This window comes from Pan paniscus, chromosome 6 (genome assembly GCF_029289425.2).
Source record: "Pan paniscus chromosome 6, NHGRI_mPanPan1-v2.0_pri, whole genome shotgun sequence".
NCBI lineage: Eukaryota > Metazoa > Chordata > Mammalia > Primates > Hominidae > Pan > Pan paniscus.
Genome location: NC_073255.2, coordinates 28,481,772 through 28,502,927, shown reverse-complemented (window position 1 = coordinate 28,502,927; position 21,156 = coordinate 28,481,772). Strand labels below are relative to the sequence as shown.

General features: G+C 40.3%; 1 protein-coding gene and 1 pseudogene across 5 annotated transcripts in view; both read right to left on the bottom strand.

Moving 5' to 3' along the window:
• CCDC126 (coiled-coil domain containing 126) overlaps window positions 1-21,156 on the bottom strand; it is a 44,855-nt gene that overhangs the window by 2,848 nt on the left and 20,851 nt on the right. The window lies entirely within an intron of this gene.
• LOC106634944 (rRNA-processing protein FCF1 homolog) lies at window positions 4,451-19,559 on the bottom strand (annotated as a pseudogene).

Genomic DNA, 21,156 nt, shown 5'->3' with positions numbered 1-21,156 from the left:
GGACACTAGCAGTAGTTCTGACTTAAATTTCCTGCAGAAAAATGGTGGGGAAGACTATCTTCTAACCTCTTTGTAATGTTATGGAGTTTTAGTAAACTTTACTTGACAAGAATAAAATTATGAGGCTTTTCTGCCTTAGAATTCTCTTTCTCAGGTTTCCCAGAATCATCTAGCATATATTAGGTACTCAGTTAGTGACAACGAATACTGTTATTTTTGTTGATCCTGGACCAAAAAATGAGCCCAAGCCCTAATCCGGGATCACCAGGAGAGAAATCATCTAACAACTGATAAATGTGCTGATGGTTCTATCAGAAAAGCACAAGCAACAAAAGAGAAAATAGATAAACTGGACTTCATCGATATTTAAAACTTTTGTGCATAAAAGGACATTAATCAAGAAAATGAAAAGACAACCTATAGAATGGGAGAAAACATTTGCAAACCATAAATTTGATAAAGATCTACTATCTAGAATATATAAAGATCTCTTACAATTCATGAACAAAAAGATAAATCAATTTTTAAAATGGGCAAAGGACTTGAATAGATACTCTCTAAAGAAGATGTGCAAATGGCCAGTAAGTACATGAAAAGATGTTCAATATCACTGGCCACTATGGAAATACAAACCAAAACTCAATGAGATACCATTTCACACTTACTAGGATAGCTATCATCAAAGAAATGGAAAATAAGTGTTGGCAAGGATGCAGAGAAACTGAAACCCTCATACATTAGTGGTGGGAATATAAAATGGTGCAGCTGCTGTGGAAAAGAGTTTGTCAGTTCCTCAAAAACTTAAACATAAAAATGCCATGTGACCTAGGAATTCCACTCCTAGGTATATACCAAAAAAAAAAAAAAAAAAATCAAAAGGATTCAGAGCTCAGAGGGATACTTATACACCAATGTTCATTTCAGGTTTATTCACAACAGTCAAAAGGTAGAAACAACTCAAGTGTCCATCAACAGATAAACAAACAAAATGTGGTATATATGTAAATACAATGGAATATTATTCAGCCAGAAAAAGGAATGACATTCTGATACACGCTACAACACAGATGAACCTTGAAAACGTTATGCTAAGTGAAATAAGCCAGACATCAATCAAATCAAATATTGTACAATTCCACTTATATAGAATATGTAGAATAGGCATATGTATACAGACAGAAAGTAGACTACAGGTTATTAAGGATCAGGGAAGGAAGGAATAAAGATTTACTGCTCAAATTTTATAGATTTCTTGTTTGGAGTGGTACAAGTTTTGGAAAGATACAGTAGTGATGGCTGCACAACACTGTGAATATAATGAATATTGATGAACTGCATATTTAAAAAAAAATTTTTTTTTTTTTGAGACAGAGTTTCACTCTTGTTGCCCAGGCTGGAGTGCAATGGCGCGATCTCGGCTCATCGCAACCTCCACCTCCCAGGTACAAGTGATTCGCCTGCCTCAGTCTCCCGAGTAGCTGGGATTACAGGCATGCAACACCATGCCTGGCTAATTTTGTATTTTTAGTAGATGTGGGGTTTCTCCATGTTGGTCAGGCTGGTCTCGAACTCCCGATCTCAGGTGATCTGCCTGCCTCGGCCTCCCAAAGTGCTGGGATTACAGACGTAAGCCATCATGCCCAGCCCCCAGATTTTATTTTATTATTATTATTATTTTTGAGACGGAGTCTCACTCTGTCACCCAGGCTGGAGTGCACTGGAGCAATTTCGGATCACTGCAACCTCCACCTCCCAGGTTCAAGCGATTCTCCTGCCTCAGCCTCCCGAGTAGCTGGGATTACAAGCATGCACCACCACACCCAGCTAATTTTTGTATTTTTAGTAGAGACAGGGTTTCACCATGTTGGCCAGGCTGGTCTCTGGTCTCGAACTCCTGACTTCAGGTGATCTACCCACCTCGGCCTCCCAAAGTGCTGGGATTACAGGCGTGAGCCACTGCAGCCAGCCTTAAAAATTATTTGAATGGCAAATGTTGTTATCGATATTTTACAATTGTTTAGAAGTGGGGAAAAAAGGTATCAGAAAGGAGTATCAGTGGTCGTGATAGAGGGTGATCAAAAAATACTTATCAAAAAAAGAGAAATGTAATATAAAGTGAGGGGGAAACTATTTGGAGCAAGTCTTATGGTAAAATGAGATTTTCCAAGCAGTGCATCTCTGGCATCATTCATCATGAACACCTCAACATTCTAGTTTAAAGGGAATATACAAGAAAAACATTTACAAAAATCTTTCAGCAAGAAGTACCCAGGAATGAAATATCATGATATATACTTCTTTCAGATGGTACCAAAAAGAAATAAACATAGATATTTGTATATATAAAGAGGACTGGGTGCGATGGCTCACGCCTGTAATCCCAGCACTTTGGGCGGCCGAGGCGGGGTGGATCACTTGAGGTCAGGCATTCGAGACCAGCCTGGCCACCATGGCCAACATGGTGAAACCCCGTCTCCACTAAAAATACAAAAAAATTAGCCCAGGCGTGATGGCACATGTCTGTAGTCCCAGCTACTCGGGAGGCTGAAGCAGAAGAACTGCTTGAACTTGGGAGGTAGAAGTTGCAGTGAGCTGAGATCGTGCCACTGCACTCCAGCCTGGGTGACAGAGCGAGACTCCATCTCAAAAAAAAAAAAAAGACATAAAAAAAAATGTTAGCCAATTGTGAGTTTAGATGAAAGATATATGATGTTTACCACACAATTTTTAAATTTTTTCTGTACAGTTGAAAATTTTCAAAATAAAACATTGGGAGAGGGGACATTTATTTATTAATACCTTTCAATCAAGAGTTGCAATAGTATTTGGTAAACAGGAGATAATCATATTTTTAAAAACCCTTCAGCAGTAAGACTAAATCATAAATACTGGATCTCCTTTTCCATGGCAATCACCTCCTTTATAATATTAAAAGAAGTAGCAACCTAAAATGGGCAGGGGACAGTCTTAACACATTAACAAAATGAAGCTAAAAGCCTAGGAGGTTTGACATTAAACTGAGGTGTGAGAATTATAAAGGTGCAGTCTAATCACTTATTTCAGTCAGGGTTAGAAATTGGCAATTAAAGAAAAAGTCAGGATAAATGAGAAACAACTATATGATAACTTTACAATGTTCTAAATTATTATTAAATATAGAGCTTTTAAATTTTCTAAAATCAACTGTTTTAATATTACAAAAAAAGAGACTAAGAGATTATATCTACCTTCCTCCATGACATAAAATCACTTCGTTGAATATCAGAACAAAACTCTTATTTCTTGGAGTTCTTTCAAATACACCAAACATCCTCCTTTCTCTATATTCACAATACAATTTTATGTTTACAGGTCATGAGACGACATCTTTAAGGGAATTCTATGCTTGTATTAATATTATATGTGCATCCACAATACTTTCCCCCATAAAGCTCTGTCACTGAAGGTGTTAGCAGTAAGAACCCCTTCCCTATCTTAGACCTTGAACCCCTAAAAGCAACTTGGAAACAGAGATCCTATCCTATCTATGCTTTTACTCTCAGCTCACCCAGCTTGGTGCTTCATCACACAGTAGACACTCGACAAATGTTTGAAATGAACATTTGCTGAAGGTCTAATTCACATGTTTGGTAGGTGGCATCATCACTGAGATAGAAATGAAGGATCCAATTTAGAAAATAAACCACTTTAAGGTTGCTCTGTTTCTACTTTAACTTCCTTATTCTGGGAGAAGATCAAATAGTTTAAGAAGGGAAAAGAATCACATAAAAACATAGACCTAGCCTGATTATTTCATAGCACACAAAAATCAAAAGAAGGGTATATGATGCTATTAAGTATGCTAAAGATATCGGGTATAAAAAGATTCTAACTATGCTAAACATAATCAGTGATTATAAGGCACAGCAGGAAGCTACTATCATCCCTTTAACTGTGGAACAGAGGGAGAATGTAGTGATTTACCAGAGGCCAAGTCCAAGGTCACCTCGTGGAAAAACAGAACCAAGGCAGGCTGTCTGGCAGAAGGTAACACTACAAAACAATCATGGGTACCACCAGAGACCCCACCTGAAGAAGAGAGGGAGGGGAAAAAATACCTTCCCTTCCTCCTACTTTCCAAATTCCTCCCATACCTCCCACTGGCTGAACCCAGGCAGAAGCCAGCTGATTTGGGAACTTGGAAAATGCCACCTACTGGAATCGCTCACTCTTCCTTGAGAAATAGAACAGAGAAAGGGTAAGGAATAAATCTGAGGGCAACCAGCCACAGTACTGGCACAAACATAAGCACACACGCTCTTGCAGACCCCCTACTTATGTCACATGTCTTTTATGTTTTGTTTGCTTGTTTGTTTTTTTGAGACACGGTCTTGCTCTACTTGCTCTATCGCCCAGGCTGGAGTGCAATAGCACAATCATGGCTCACTGCAGCCTCGACCTCCTGGATTCAAGTGATTTCCTCCCACCTCAGTGCCCCCTCCCCACCCCCTGCCAAATAGCTGGGACTACAGGCACACACCACCATGCTGGGCTAATTTTTGTAGAGACAGGGTTTCACCATATTGCCTGGACTACTCTTGAACTCCTGGGCTCAGGCAATCCATCCACCTCAGCCTCCCAAAGGGCTGGGATTACAGGCGTGAGCTATCAGGCCTGGCCGTACTTTATCTTTTTATACCTAAATATTGTTTCCTGGTTTGTACTCTTAATGTCAGCTGCCTCAAATCTATTTTGTAGAGAGGCAGGTCTAAACAGATAAACCTGTATGTACACACAGAAGGAATAAAACTGTTGTAAAATGTAAAATGACACAGAAGTGTTTCATATACATTGAACAAGTCAAACACTTTTCCTTATTAATATTTTTCAAATTCAAATCAATACTTTACCACCACTAAATATCAGCTTAATGGTGCAAGCAAGAAAATTTAGAAATCACTTCTTTTCTTTTTTCTTTCTTTTTTTTGGATACAGGGTCTCACTCTGTCCCTGCCCAGGCTGGAGTGCTGTGGTACAACCTCGGCTCATTGCAGCCTCGACCTCTGGGCTCAGGAGGTCCTCCCACCTCAGCCTACCAAGTGCTGGGATTACAGGTGCCCACCACCACACTCAGCTACTTTTCCGTAGAGACAAGGTTTCGCCATGTTGCCAGGCTGGTATCGAACTCCCGATCTTAAGTGATCCTCCCTCCTTGGCCTCCCAAAGTGCTAGGATTACAGGCATGAGTCACCACACCCAGCCAGAAGTCGCTTCTTGGTTATCAAAGTGAGTTACCCAGTGTAAAGTTTTACTATGAAGCTACTAGCAGTAAAGGAAGAATGCTTCCAAAGAAATACAAACTAAATATCATAGCAAAGAGAACACCATAGGTAAAAGTGCTTTCAAAGACCTCATCAATTCTATGATTAAGTGTACATTCATTGTTTAATCTTTTGTATTTTTAATATAGCTACCTTCTCCCACTCGGTGCTTAATAAATTATGTCACTCAAGAATTACTTTATTACTTCTCTTCTTAAGATTGCAAGGCAGGGCCGGGCACAGTGGCTCACGCCTGTAATCCTAGCACTTTGGGAGGCCGAGGCAGGCGGATCACCTGAGGTTGGGAGTTCCAGACCAGCCCGACCAACATGGAGAAACCCCTTCCCTACTAAAAATACAAAATTAGCTGAGTGTGGTGACCCATGCCTGTAATCCCAGCTACTCAGGAGGCTGAGTCAGGAAAATCGCTTGAACTCAGGAAGTGGAGGTTATGGTGAGCCGAGATCGCGCCATTGCACTCCAGCCTGGGCAACAAGAGCGAAACTCCGTCTCAAAAAAAAAGGACTGCAAGGCAGTTTAGATCACATGAGTGAACTAAGGTAAGTTCTCATCAGACATTAAATACAAATACCTCAGTTCCTAAAATAAGCCTAATTTTTCCTAAGAAATGCTAGATAATGGCTTTGCCTAAATGATACAAATCACCATAAATAGACTACGTCTTAAATATCTACATCAAAATCATATCTAATAGGAATTCTGAGATTGACTTTCCTTTAACGTATCTGGAATACAAGGACCACGCATTTTACAGGTTTGGCTTTGGGTTTTTTCCTTAATTGTTAAATTAACTTTTTGTTTTGAGATAACCGTAGATTTACAAAGAGTTGTAAGAAATAATAAATACAAAAATTCCAATTCCCTTTGCCCAGTTTCCCTACAATGGTAACATCTTGCAAAACTGTATACAATATCACAACAAGAATGGTGACATTGATAAGAGTTAAGATGCAGAATATTTCTATCACCACTAGGATCCCTATGTTGCCCTTTTACAGTAAAACCCACTTGCCTCCCATTAATCTGTTTATTTGGTATATGGTATTACAATGATTGATCTTCAAATACTGAACAGCTTTGCATCTTTGGAATAAATGCCACTGTGTGGCCAGGCGTGGTGGCTCATACCTGTAATCCCAGCACTTTGGAAGGCCAAGGCGGGCGGATCACTTGAGGTCGGGAGTTCCAAGACCAGCCTGGCCAACATGCTGAAACCCTGTCTTTACTAAAAATACAAAAATTAGCCAGCCATGGTGGCAGGCACCTGTAATCCAAGCTACTTGGAAGGCTGAGGTGGGAGAATCACTTGAACCTGGGAGGCAGAGGTTTCAGTGAGCTGAGATCACACCACTGCAGTCCAGCCTGGGCAACAGAGTGAAACTCCATCTCAAAAAAAAAAAAACAAACCACTTGGTGTTTAATTTTCTTATATGCTGCTGAATTGTTTGCTAATATTTTCTTAAGAATGTTCACATCTATATTTGGGGGAATTTTGATCTGCAGTTTTTATTTTTTTATACTGTATTTGCCTAGCTGGGTGTAAGGATAAAACTAGCTTTATAAAATGAACTAGGAATTGCTCCTTCCCCTTCTATTTTCTGGAAAAGATTGCATTAAAGTATGCTAATTCTTCTTTAAACTGCAGAGAGAATTCTCCAGCAAAACCATCTGGGCCTACAGATTTTTTTTCGGGGTGGGGGGGGACTTTTAAATTATAAATTAAATTTCTTTTTTTTTTTTGAGACAGGGTCTCCCTCTGTCACCCAGGCTGAGGTGCAGTGGCTCCATCTCTGCTCACTGCAACCTCTGCCTCTAGGGTTCAAGCAATTCTCCTGCCTCAGCCTCCTGAGTAGCTGGGATTACAGGTGCACACCACCACTTCCGGCTAATTTTTTTGTTTTTAGTAGAGACAGGGTTTCAGCATGTTGGTAAGGCTGGTCTTGAACTCCTGACCTCATGATCCACCTCGGCCTCCCAAAGTGCTGGGATTACAGGTGTGAGCCACCACACTTGGCCAAATTTCCTTAACAGTAATAGGGCTATTCAAATTATCTATTTCATATTGGGTGGATTGTGGCAATTTGTTTTTTGAGAAATTGATCCATTTCATCCAAGTTATCAAATTTATGTGTCTTAGAGCTGTTCAGTGTTCCTTTATTATCCTTTTGATATCTGCAGGGTCTGCCCTGATATTCATTTTTTCATTCCTGATGTTGGTAATTTATGTCTTTTTTCTTTTTCAGTCTTATCATAAGTTTGTCCTTTTTTTTTGACCCTATTAAAGGACAAGTTCTTTGTTTCATTGATTTTCTCTACTGTTTTTCTGTTTTCAATTTCATTGATTTCTGCTTTTATCTTCACCATTTCCTTTTTTCTGCTTGCTTTGGATTTAGTTTGCTTTTCTTTTTCTAGGTTCTCTAATAGCTTAGATTACGGATTTGAGACTTTTCCTCTTTTCTGATTTATGAACTTAGTGCATAAATCTAAATTTCCCTCTCAGCACTGCTTTAGCTGTGTCCCACAATTTTTTATGTTGCATTTTCATTTGTATTCATTTCCTTTGAGATCTCCTCTTTGACTCATTATTTAGAAGTATGTTGTCCAGTTTCCAACTATTAGAGATTTTCCTATCATCTTTCCATTATTGATTTCTACACTGTGGTCAGAGAATATACTCAGAATGATTTCAATTCTTTTAAGTTTGTGAGGCTTGTTTTATGGCCCAGAACAAGGTCTACTTTGGTAAACATTCTATGGGCTTTTTTTTTTTTTTTTGAGATAGGGTCTTGTTCTGTCACCTAGGCTAGAGTGCAGCAGCATGCTCATGGCTCATTGCAGCCTCAACCTCCCGGGCTCAAGGGATCCTCCCACCTCAGACTCCCTAGTTAAGAGCTCCTGTTCTCAAGCAATCTGCCCACCTTGGCCTCCCAAAGTGCTGGGGTTACAGGTGTGAGCCACCACACCCAGCCTTCATGGATTATTGATTGATTGATTGATTGACTGAAAGAGTCTCACTTTGTCACCCAGGCTGGAATGCAGTGGCACAATCTCGGCTCACTGCAACCTCTGTCTCCCGGTTCAAGCAATTCTCATACCTCAGCCTCCTGAGTAGCTGGAATTACAGGCGTGCACAACCACAAGCAGCTAATTTTTGTATTTTTAGTAGAGATGGGGTTTCACCTTTTTGGCCAGGCTGGTCTTGAACTCCTGACCTCAAATGATCTGCCTGCCTTGGCCTCCCAAAGTGCTGGGATTACAGGCGAGAGCCACCACACCCTGCCTCCATGGACTCTTGAAAAATGTGTATTCCACTATTGTTGGAATGTCATATATATATATGTAAATTGGATAAACAGAGCATTCTGCATATGTCAATATGTAAACTTTTTATGTACAAATTTTAAAACTTGTCTTTCATAGGTAAGGCTGGTCACTTTCCTTTTTTCTTTTCTTTTTCCAAATTTTAATTATTATGTTGTCTTGGCATGAAATTCTTAGCATGGGTTTATCCCGATTGGGGTTTGCTCAGCTTCTTAAATCTGAGGACTCTGTCTTTTGCCAAATATGGAAATTTTACAGCATTTCTTCGATTGCTTTTCCAGCTCTGCTCTCATTCTCTTCTCCTGAAATTCTGATGACACAAATGTTAGATTTTTAGTTATGGTCCCAGAGGTTCTGGAAGCTCTATTCTTTTTATTTATTTTTGTCTGTTTTTCTCCCTGTTATTTGGATTGTGTAATTACATTGTTCTATCTTCCAGTTTACCGATTCTTTCCTCTGTCCCCTCCATTCTGTTGTTGAGTCCATTTGCTGAACTTGTTAATTTAATTGTATTTTTCACTTCTAACATTTCCATTTGGTTTTTGTTCATATGATCTATTTTTCTCCTGAGACTTTCTTTTTTTTTTTTTGAAGGTGTCTTTTTCATTTGCTTCATATTCATTAAATGCTCTTTGGAGAAATTTTATCATAGCAGCTTTAAAATCTTTTTCAGATAATTCTAATATATCATTGTCTTAGCCTATTCGGGCTGCCATCACAAAACACCACAGACTAGGTAATTAATAGAAATTGATTTCTCACAGTTCTGGAGGCTGGAAAGTATACACTATCAAGGGGCCGGCAGATTTGGTATCTGCTGAGAGCCTGTTCCTCACAGATGGTGTCTTCTAGGTGTCCTGACATGGCAGAGGGGTGGAAGAGACAAGGCAGCTCTCTGAAGCCTCTGTTTATAAAGGGCATTAATCCCATTCATAAGGGTAGAGTCCTCATGACATGATCACCTCCCAAAGACGCCACCTTCTAATACTACCAAATTAGGTTTCAACATATGAATTTTGGAGGGACACATACATTCAAACCATAGCAGTCACTGTCATTTTTCATTCAGTCTGAGACCTTCCTGTTCTTGGTATAAGTGATTTGTGTTTGAAATTTGGACATTTTCATATTATGAGACTCTGGATCTTATTTAAACCTCCTGTTTTAGGTGGTTTTCTCTAACACCACTCTGGCAGGGGAGGGGTGCCACCTTGTTACTGCCAGGCAGAGGCAGAAGTCCAGGTGCCCCATTCAGCTTCCACGATACTCAAGGGTGGTGGGCTCCTCACTTCTGCTGGGTGGAGAAGGGAGTTCCAGGTCCCCATGTACTCTCCATTGACAGTGTGGTGGGGATGGCCTCATACTCACTGGGGACGATGAATGTCCTGACTCTCCACAGGCTTCCCCTGACATCACACCAGAGGGAAGGGAGATGAACAGTTCGTTACTGCCATGTGGAGGTAAAGTCCTGATTCTCCATGTGGTCTCCACTGGTCCCATGAGTACAGTGGGGACAGTTCTCACTCCTGGCTGGCTGGCAGGGGTGACATTTCCGGCTCCTACTGCCTTCTCTAACACCTCCATGGCAGGAATGTTGTATGCCTCACTGTAGCCTCGAAAGGATAAAAGTCTAGGCTTACCACTTGGCCTTTGATCAGGTAGCTAGTAGTGCAGCAACAGTTTTTTTCTGTGATGTTTGGCTAGAGGAGAGCTGTTATTGACTACAAGTTTTCTAGCTTGCTAGGCTGCCTTTTCTTGGCTAGAGAGAACAGGCTTTTGTTGGGGCTTTTTCTGTCTTTGCCTGTTGGCAGTATCTAGGTTGCTGACTTCTTCAGCTCCAACTCTGAAATACACACAGGGAACATACCACTGTGTCACTCCTGGTCTCCTGAGGTCCCTAGACTGTCTGACTTTTTCTCCTCCAGAGTCTTATATAAAATGTCCAAGGCCTTTGGTTGTATTTGGATGGAAAGAACAGGGGAGAGATGCATAACATAGATGAGGATGGATCTCCATTTTCCTAGAAGTCCCCGGTGTGAGAAATTTTTAAAACTGGTTTTCTTCAAACTATAAAAGATAATCTCCAATAGCCTGCTTCTGAAAATGCTTATAACACTGTTTTCCATTCATTACTTATACAATAATTTATATATTTTAAAAATGAATTAAAGAAATTTTAATCTTGGTCATTTTACTAAGGAAAATTTTTGCTGGATTTGTGTGCAAGAGCAACAATTTTTAAACTATTATTTTCTGAAGAACATTTAAATATTAACATTAAATTATTCTCCTGGCTGGGAGTGGTAGCTCACACCTGCAATCCCAGAACTTTGGGAGTCCGAAACAGGACTGCTTGAGCCCAGGAGTTTGAGATCAGCCTGGGCAACAGAGCAAGACCCCATCTCTTAAAAAAAAATTGGCTGTGTGTTTTGGTGCACACCTGCAGTCCCAGCTTCTAGGGAGGCTGAAGCAGGAGGATCACTTGAGCCCAGGAGGTCGAGGCTGCAGTGAGCCATGATCGTGCCACTGTACTCCAGCCTGGGTGACAGAGCAAGACCCTATCAAAAATTATTCTCCTAAAATATTTATACAGTCTTTCTTTCTTTTTTTTTTTTTTTTTTTTTTTCTGAGACAGTGTCTCACTCTCGTCACCCAGGCTGGAGTGCAGTGGTGCGATCTCAGCTCACTGTAACCTCTACCTCCTCGGTTCAAGCGATTCTTGTGCTTCAGCCTCCTGAGTAGCTGGGACTACGGGTGCCTGCTGCCTACCTCAAGTGATCCACCCACCTGGGCCTCCTACAGTGCTGGGATTACAGGTGAGCCACCGCAAATGGCCTTTTTTTTTTAGAGCCAGGGTCTCACTATGTTGCCCAAGTTGGTCTCAAACTCCTGGCCTCAAGTGATCTTCCTGCCTCAGTCCCCCAGAGTGGTGGGATTACAGGTGTGAGCCACTGCACCTGGCTGGCATCTATTTTTTATTTAAAGTGTTCAGCTACACTGATAAAGAGGAAAGCCAAAACCCTTAAAAGAAAGCAGGGTCAGTCGGAAAGCCTGATGTGGTTAAGGACTGGTGTTGCTGGAGATTCAGAACCAGGTGTAGGAAACCATGCACCAACTGCAAGGTGTTCCAGAGCAGTCAGTGTGAAGCTGGAGCAAGTATTCCCAATTCATTGTTCTAGGCAAATCACAGAATCCAACAGAGATAATATTACATAGGAAGAAAACAAAATTCCATCACAGAGGACTAAGAATGTGGAGGAAAAGATATAAGGTGGATGGAAATGATTATAGATTAAAGAGAAAGCACACATTAACTGTTCAAAATGTACATGTCATTATAAAGTTGAATTAATCTGTCCACAGTCTTCAAAACAGTAATAATTTATTATAGACTAGCATTTTAAAAAAATATTAGCTAATGCAGAAACAGAAAACCAAATACTGCACGTTCTCACTTCTAAGTGGGAGCTAAATGATAAGAACTTATGAACACAAAGAAGTAAACAACAGACACTGGGTCTACTTGAGTGGGGAGGGTGGGAGGAGGGAGAGGAGCAGAAAAGATAACTATTGGGTACGAAGCTCAGTACCTGGATGATGTAATAATATGCACAATGAACCCCCATGACACGTGTTTATCTATATAACAAATCTTCACATGTACCCCCAAACCTAAAATAAATATTTTTTTAATTTCCATTAAAAAAATATATTAGCTTATGTTTATTTTACCAACTGGAAAAAATAGGATAAACAGCTCAAAAGAGGTCCATTCAATAAATATTTTTGATTGACTAGCTTATTTGTATAGTAATGAAAGGCTATGGATAAATGGTTTCTATAGATGGCTAAAGGTTTAAGTTATTGTAGAATTCTAATCTTATTATAATTTGTACTCCTATTTCAAATTAATGGAGCCAAGGAAGAAATTCAAATAATGAAACTAGAATAACTGGCTAACTCATCTGGAGAAAAGAAGCTGCATCTTACTGCTTACACCAGAAGTCCCAACTGTATTACACCTATAAATGTAAAACAAACAAAAAACAACTAAAAGCATAATACATTAGAATATAAGTTATGGAGAAAAAAATTTTCAGCACAAAACTAAATCATAAAAAATGTATTTTACTACATAAAATTTTAAAACAGCACACCCAGTTATTAGGCAACTGAAAATCAAAAGAAAAACCTCTGTAACACATGACAGCATTAGCATCTTTATAAAGAATCAGTCAAGGCCAGGAGCGGTGGCTCACGCCTGTAACCCCAGCACTTTGGGAGGCCGAGGCGGGTGGATCACGAGGTCAGGAGATCGAGACCATCCTGGCTAACACAGTGAAACCCCGTCTCTACTAAAAATACAAAAAAAATTAGCTGGGCGTGGTGGCGGGCGCCTGTAGTCCCAGCTACTCGGGAGGCTGAGGCAGGAGAATGGCATGAACCTGGGAGGCAGAGCTTGCAGTGAGCTGAGAGAGCGCCATTGCACTCCAGCCTGGGCGACAGAGCAAGACTCTGCCTCAAAAAAAAAAAAAAAAAAAAAAAATCAGTCAAATAAGAAATAAACAAATTTCCCAGCAGAAAAACTGTCAAGTGACTCAAATAATTCACATTCTCATATGTACAAGAAATACAGCCAACAAACATTTAAAAAAATCTTTTAACCTCCCCTGAAAGCAAATAAATCCAAAAGCAAACAACTAAATGCCATTTAAAATTAAATAGAATTGGTCAAAGTCTGCATATAAATGGTCACCTTCCCACTGACGGGAAAGTGGTATAGTAAGAATGTAAATTGGTAGAACCATTCTGGAGGGCAATCTGACAAATGTCTATTAAATTTAACGTGTGCACATCCTTGACCCCAAAATTCCACAATTAGGTAATCTATTCTTAAACATTCACACAAATATGAAATACATGTACACACACATATATTTCATACACACAAATACACCACAGCACTAAATAAAACACACAAAAAAAGTTCAGCACCAAATTATTCATCATTAGGGAAGTAAACGAAAGACATTTATAAAATGAGATAATAGGCCAGGCATAGTAGCTCACATCTGTAATCCGAGCACTTTGGGAAGCCAAGGTGGGAGGATCGCTTGATTCCAGAAGTTTGAGAATATGCTGGGCAACACAGTGAGACCCTGACTCAACAACAACAACAAAAAATTAGCCCGGCAGGGTGGAGCACACCTGTAGTCTCAGCTACTTGGGTGGCTAAGGTGGGGGGATCACCTGAGCCCAGGAATTTGAGGTTATACTGAGCTATGATCACTCCACTACACTCCTGTCTGGGCAAGAGCATGAGATCCTGTCTCAAAAATTAAAATAAAATGAAATAATATTGTCATTAAAAAGGATAAAATAGACCTATGTGTATAAAATGGAAGTATATTTACAGTAACTTAGTGAAAATAAATAAGTTGCAAAACCAACATGTACAGTACAATGCCATTTTTGTTCAAAATAAAGCAATGTGTTGGAATATGCGTGCATAGGTACCACAGGTTGGAAAACTACAGCTGAATGGCCACCTATCTTTGAAAATACAGTTTTATTAGGAAATAGGCATGCTCATTTATTATAACAGACACCATATACAACCCACAAAACTGAAAATAGTTATGACATAGCCCTTTAAGAAAATATATAGCCAAATGCTGATATATACCAAATTAACTGAAATTACCTCTGCTCTGCTTTTGCTTATTTATGTTATCTATTTCTATAATATCTGGCTGGCCAGGGTGGCTCATGCCTGTAATCCCAGCACTTTGAGAGGCCGAGGTGGAAGGACGACATGAGGCCAGGAGTTTGAGACCAGACTAACCATCATTACTTCAGGAAAATCATCATGAAGGGAAGAAGGAAAAATATGTGTCCAGGGCATTCCCAGGTAAAGATGGTAAAGTGAACACAGGCATTTAGAATAAGCTTAGTCTAGGTACCCACAAAAACAGTAAACTGTTTTTCTCTTTTTGTTTTTAAGCACAAATCCACAAGGCTAAAGATAACAAACAAGAAAGGAGACCACAGTAACAAAACTCCAGGGCTGAATGGTAACTGACTTAGCAGACCTGAGAAAGCTAAATCTTTAATGAGAAGTAAGAAAAGCCAAGAAGCAATCCTGTTTTCTCCACAGAATCCTACCCCGAAAGGTCCCAGAAATTTTACACCATGTACTACTGAAAACAGAGGTAAAGAAAGGACTAAAAACCTAGAAGGACTAGGTGCAAAGTTCTGGGATATATGTGCAGGATGTGCAGGGGTTTTTTATTCCTAAAAAGATACAACAAAAATTTTTTACTATAAAGCGACAATTTATAATTGTATAAATTTATGGGTTACGAAGTGATGTCATAAATTGTGGATACAATATGGAATAATTAAATCAAGCTAGTTAACATATCCAATACTTCAAATATATTTCTGTGATGAGAACATCAATTTTGAAATGTATAATACCCCATTATTAAGTATATGCACCACACTGTACAACAGAACTCAATAAAGTATAAAACATATTCTTCCTGTCTGAGATTTTGTACCCTTTGACCATGACTAAATTTTTTTTTTTTTTTTGAGACAGTCTCACTCTGTCACCTAGGCTGGAATGCAGTGGCACAACTTCGGCCCACCACAACCTCTGCCTTCTGGGTTCAAGTGACTCTCCTGCCTCAGCCTCCACAGCAGCAGGGACTATAGGCAAGCAATGCCACACCTGGCCAACTTTGTATTCTTAGTACAGATGGGGTTTCGCCATGTTGTCGTGGCTGGTCTCAAACTCCTGACCTCAGGTGATCCGCCCACCTCGGCCTCTCAAAGTGCTGTACCACAGGCATGAGCCACCATGCCTGGTCTAAAATTTTTATGAGACAAAATATCAATTCCAAAACAGCATCAAAAAGTGAGCAGGCCAGGCACAGTGGCTCATGCCTGCAATCCCAGCACCTTGGGAGGCTGAGGCATATTTTTCTGTAGTAAAAATACAAAAGTTTTTGTCTCTACTAAAAATACCAAAAAAAAAAAAAAAAAATCAGCTGGGCATAGTGGTGCAAGCCTGCAATCCCAGCCAGTTGGGAGGCTAAGGCAGGAGAACCGCCTGAACCCGGGAGGCAGAGGCTGCAGTGAGCTAAGATTGTGCCATTGCACTCCAGCCTGGGCAACAAGAGCAAAACTTCATCTCAAAAAAAAAAAAAAAAAAAAAAAGAGTGAGCATATTTAACCATCCTCAGCTCACAGGAGAGCAAACAGGTCAACAGAATAATAATTCATGTTACTGCATGTGTAATGAACTCGCAACAAGAGAACATTGGTTGCAGAAAGGCAGAGGAATTGTGTCTTGTAAGATTTAGAATGGAGGGGCTCCGTAATCATCTGGCAACCATTCAATGTTGTATCTATGGTTAGAAATGTACATGATAGGAACTCCAGGAATCTTAAGGGTCAACTGTGGCCACAATGTAACATTTATGCTGAGCTACTCTCTGTACTAAGCAGTCATCTGCATAGGTTCCTTTGTGTGTACACAGTACAAACCTTGGATCCTTGGCTATCCTTAGAGCCACTCAATACTTCTGCCCCAATTTCTCAATTTCAGCCATTACACAATCAGTTATACAAGGGATACACCTGGCATACAGACAGTCCATCGTTGACTGCACTAAATCCAGTTTCGCTTTTAAGGAAAAGTTGATAAAGTTGTTATCAGAGAAGAGTCAAATAGACGCAATAAAAAATGATAAAGGAGAGATCACCACTGATCCCACAGAAATACAAACTACCACCAGAGAATACTATAAACACCTCTACACAAATAAACTAGAAAATCTAGAAGAAATGGATAAATTCCTTGACATATACAACCTCCCAAGACCAAACCAGGAAGAAGCTGAATCTCTGAATACACCAATAACAGGCTCTGAAATTGAGGCAATAATTAATAGCTTACCAACCAAAAAAAGTCCAGGACCAGATGGATTCACAGCCGAATTCTACCAGAGGTACAAGGAGGAGCTGGTACCATTCCTTCTGAAACTATTCCAATCAATAGAAAAAGAGGGAATCCTCCCTAATTCATTTTATGAGGCCAGCATCATCCTGATACCAAAGCCGGGCAGAGACACAACAAAAAAAGAGAATTTTAGACCAATATCCCTGATGAACAACCATGCAAAAATCCTCAATAAAACACTGGCAAACCGAATCCAGCAGCACACCAAAAAGCTTATCCACCTTGATCAAGTGGGCTTCATCCCTGGGATGCAAGCCTGGTTCAACATACTCAAATCAATGAACATAATCCAGCATATAAACAGAACCAAAGACAAAAACCACATGATTATCTCAATACATGCAGAAAAGGCCCTTGACAAAATTCAAGAGCCCTTCATGCTAAAAACTCTCAATAAACTAGGTACTGATGGAACGTTATCTCAAAATAATGAGAGCTATTTATGACAAACCCACAGCCAATATCATACTGAATGGGCAAAAACTGGAAGCATTCCCTTTGAAAACTGGCACAAGACAGGGATGACCTCTCTCACCACTCCTATTCAACACAGTGTTCGAAGTTCTGGCCAGGGCAATTAGGCAGGAGAAAGAAATAAAGAGTATTCAATTAGCAAAAGAGGAAGTCCAATTGTCCCTGTTTGCAGATGACATGATTGTATATCTAGAAAACCCCATCATCTCAGCCCAAAATCTCCTTAAGGTGATAAGCAACTTCAGCAAAGTCTCAGGATACAATATCAATGTGCAAAAATCACAAGCATTCTTATACACCAATAACACACAAACAGAGAGCCAAATCATGAGTGAACTCCCATTCACAATTGCTTCAAAGAGAATAAAATACCTAGGAATCCAACTTACAAGGGATGTGAAGGACCTCTTCAAGGAGAACTACAAACCACTGCTCAACGAAATAAAAGAGGATACAAACAAATGGAAGAACATTCCATGCTCATGGATAGGAAGAATCAATATCGTGAAAATGGCCATACTGCCCAAGGTAATTTATAGACTGAATGCCATCCCCATCAAGCTACCAATGACTTTCTTCACAGAATTGGAAAAAACTACTTTAAAGTTCATATGGAACCAAAAAAGAGCCGGCATTGCCAAGTCAATCCTAAGCCAAAAGACCAAAGCTGGAGGCATCACACTACCTGACTTCAAACTATACTACAAGACTACAGTAACCAAAACAGCATGGTACTGGTACCAAAACAGAGATACATACCAATAGAACAGAACAGAGCCCTCAGAAATAATACTACACATCTACAACTACCTGATCTTTGACAAACCTGACAAAAACAAGCAATGGGGAAAGGATTCCCTATTTAATAAATGGTGCTGGGAAAACTGGCTAGCCATATGTAGAAAGCTGAAACTGGATCCCTTCCTTACACCTTATACAAAAATTAATTCAAGATGGATTAAAGACTTAGATGTTAGACCTAAAACCATAAAAACCCTAGAAGAAAACCTAGGCAATACCATTCAGGACACAGGCATGGGCAAGGACTTCATGTCTAAAACACCAAAAGCAATGGCAACAAAAGCCAAAATTGACAAATGGGATCTAATTAAACTAAAGAGCTTCTGCACAGCAAAAGAAACTACCATCAGAGTGAACAGGCAACCTACAAAATGGGAGAAAATTTTTGCAATCTACTCATCTGACAAAGGGCTAATATCCAGAATGCATGAAGAACTCAAACAAATTTACAAGAAAAAAACAACCCCATCAACAAGTGGGTGAAGGATATGAACAGACACTTCTCAAAAGAAGACATTTATGCAGCCAACAGACACATGAAAAAATGCTCATCATCACTGGCCATCAGAGAAATGCAAATCAAAACCACAATGAGATACCATCTCACACCAGTTAGAATGGTGATCATTAAAAAGTCAGGAAACAACAGGTGCTGGAGAGGATGTGGAGAAATAGGAACACTTTTACACTGTTGGTGGGACTGTAAACTAGTTCAACCATTGTGGAAGGCAGTGTGGCGATTCCTCAGGGATCTAGAACTAGAAATACCATTTGACCCAACCATCCCATTACTGGGTATGAACCCAAAGGATTATAAATCATGCTGCTATAAAGACACACGCACACGTATGTTTATTGCGGCACTATTCACAATAGCAAAGACTTGGAACCAACCCAAATATCCAACAATGATAGACTGGATTAAGAAAATGTGGCACATATACACCATGGAATACTATGCAGCCATAAAAAAGGATGAGTTCATGTCCTTTGTAGGGACATGGATGAAGCTGGAAACCATCATTCTCAGCAAACTATCACAAGGACAGAAAACCAAACACCGCATGTTCTCACTCATAGGTGAGAACTGAACAATGAGAACACTAGGACACAGGAAGGGGAACATCACACACCAGGGCCTGTTGTGGGGTGGGGGGAGGGGGGAGGGATAGCATTAGGAGATATACCTAATGTAAATGACAAGTTAATGGGTGCAGCACACCAACATGGTACATATATACATATGTAACAAACCTGCACATTGTGCACGTGTACCCTAGAACTTAAAGTATAATAAAAATATATTTTTTAAAAAAAAAAGAAAAAATAAATAAAGTTGGTATCAACAAGGATGTAGTAAGGTGGGCCCAGCTGTGCATTACATTGGAAAAATAAGCAGGAAGGGTGTTGGGGAACTTCTCTTTCCTTTAACGCGCTGGGATCCTTTTCTTCTTTCTTTGTAGGTTTTAATCTATCCTTTTCTTTAAGCCTCTGATCTCTGAGTTTAAGCATGCGCTTCATGGTTGCATACTTCCTTGTGTTCTTTTGCTTCCCTATGGTCACGCCACACTCCTGTTTCTTCAGATGTACAGGTTTGTTACATAGGTAAACCTGCGCCAAGGTGATTTGCTGCACCTGTCAACCCATCACCTAGGTAGGTATTAAGCCCAGCATGCATTAGCTATTTTCTATGAAGCAATTTCATCCTTAAATTCTGTGCACCACTCCAAAACCTCCCCCACTGCAGAAGATGTGAGATGTATTTTCTTAAGGGGATAGAGCAGTTGAGGGCCTGGGTTTACACTGGAAACTGGAAGAGTAAATGAAGGTAGTGAGTGCTGAGATCACTCTTCCTTGCCCAGCCTTTTTCTCTCACTCAGATCCCAGAACACTTACAGGCCTATACTCTCCAGCAACAGACAGGAAGTGCTTCTCCAGGGTATCTGACCAGCTCAACAGGAGAGACCTAAATATACTGATATTAGAGATCATCTCAAAGGAATAAAATACATTGATACTGTGTAATAAAAAATTTAGGCCAAGCGCGGTGGCTCACCCCTGTAATCCCAGCACTCTGGGAGGTGGAGGCAGGTGGATCACATGAGGTCAGGAGTTCAAGGCCAACCTGGCCTTGAACATGGTAAAACCTCATCTCTACTAAAAAACATAAAAATTAGCTGGGCGCGGTGGTGCATGCCTGTAGTCCCAGGTTCTCGGGAGGCTGAGGCAGGAGAGTCACTTGAACCCAGGAGGTGGATGTTGCAGTGAGCCAAGATTGCACCACTGCACTCCAGCCTGAACAACAGAGCAAGACTCTGTCTCAAATTTAAAAAAAAAAAAAAATTTAGCTGATCTTTGTCTCCAGTTGTTGGGAGGCAGCCACTAAGTGCCTGGAATTTCCTGAGTGACGAATGTCTTTATTAGTCATGGTAGGCCCCTGGGACCACATCTGTTAGTTTACCTTAAGGAGGCAACTCAGAGTGGGGCTCTAGATATTTTGTGCTAATGGGAAGACCCAGAATGGGGGGTTGGGGAGCTGGCCATGTCAGAAAGGACAACCATGTGATTAGAGAGTTGGGGGTTTTCAGCTGACTTCCAGGGAGGGGAGGAGGGGTGGAGATTAAGTTCAACCACGTGGGCAATGATTCAATCATGCCTACATAATGAGACCCCAATACAACTGTACATTGAAGTTCAGGTGAGATTCCCTAGTTGGCAATATTCTGCATATTATCACACACTGATGTGTGTTGGATATGCCAGGAGGGTAATGTGTCCTGGTTCTATGAAGAGAGGACAACAGAAACCGCATCTCGTACCCTCCCAGACCTTGTCCTATGCGTATCTCCCTTTGGCTGGCTCTAGCATCTATCCTTCTTCTACACTAAAACTGTAATAGTAAGTATACTTGGCTCTCTGTATCTGTAGGGAATTGGTTCTAGGACCCACCACGGATACCAAAATCCATGGATTTTCATGTCCCTTAGTTAGATCTCTGTATCTGTGGGTTCTGCATCCACAAATTCAATTACAGATTGAAAATAAAGTATTTATATCAAAAGTGATGCACAGTACTTTTCAGTGAGTTTTACGGGTCAATCTAGTGAATTGTCAAACATAAGGAGGTAATAACCCACAAATTTGTAGCCACTTGATCAGAAGTGAAAGTGGCCTGGGAATACCCTAACTAGTGGCTGGTGTCTGAAGTGA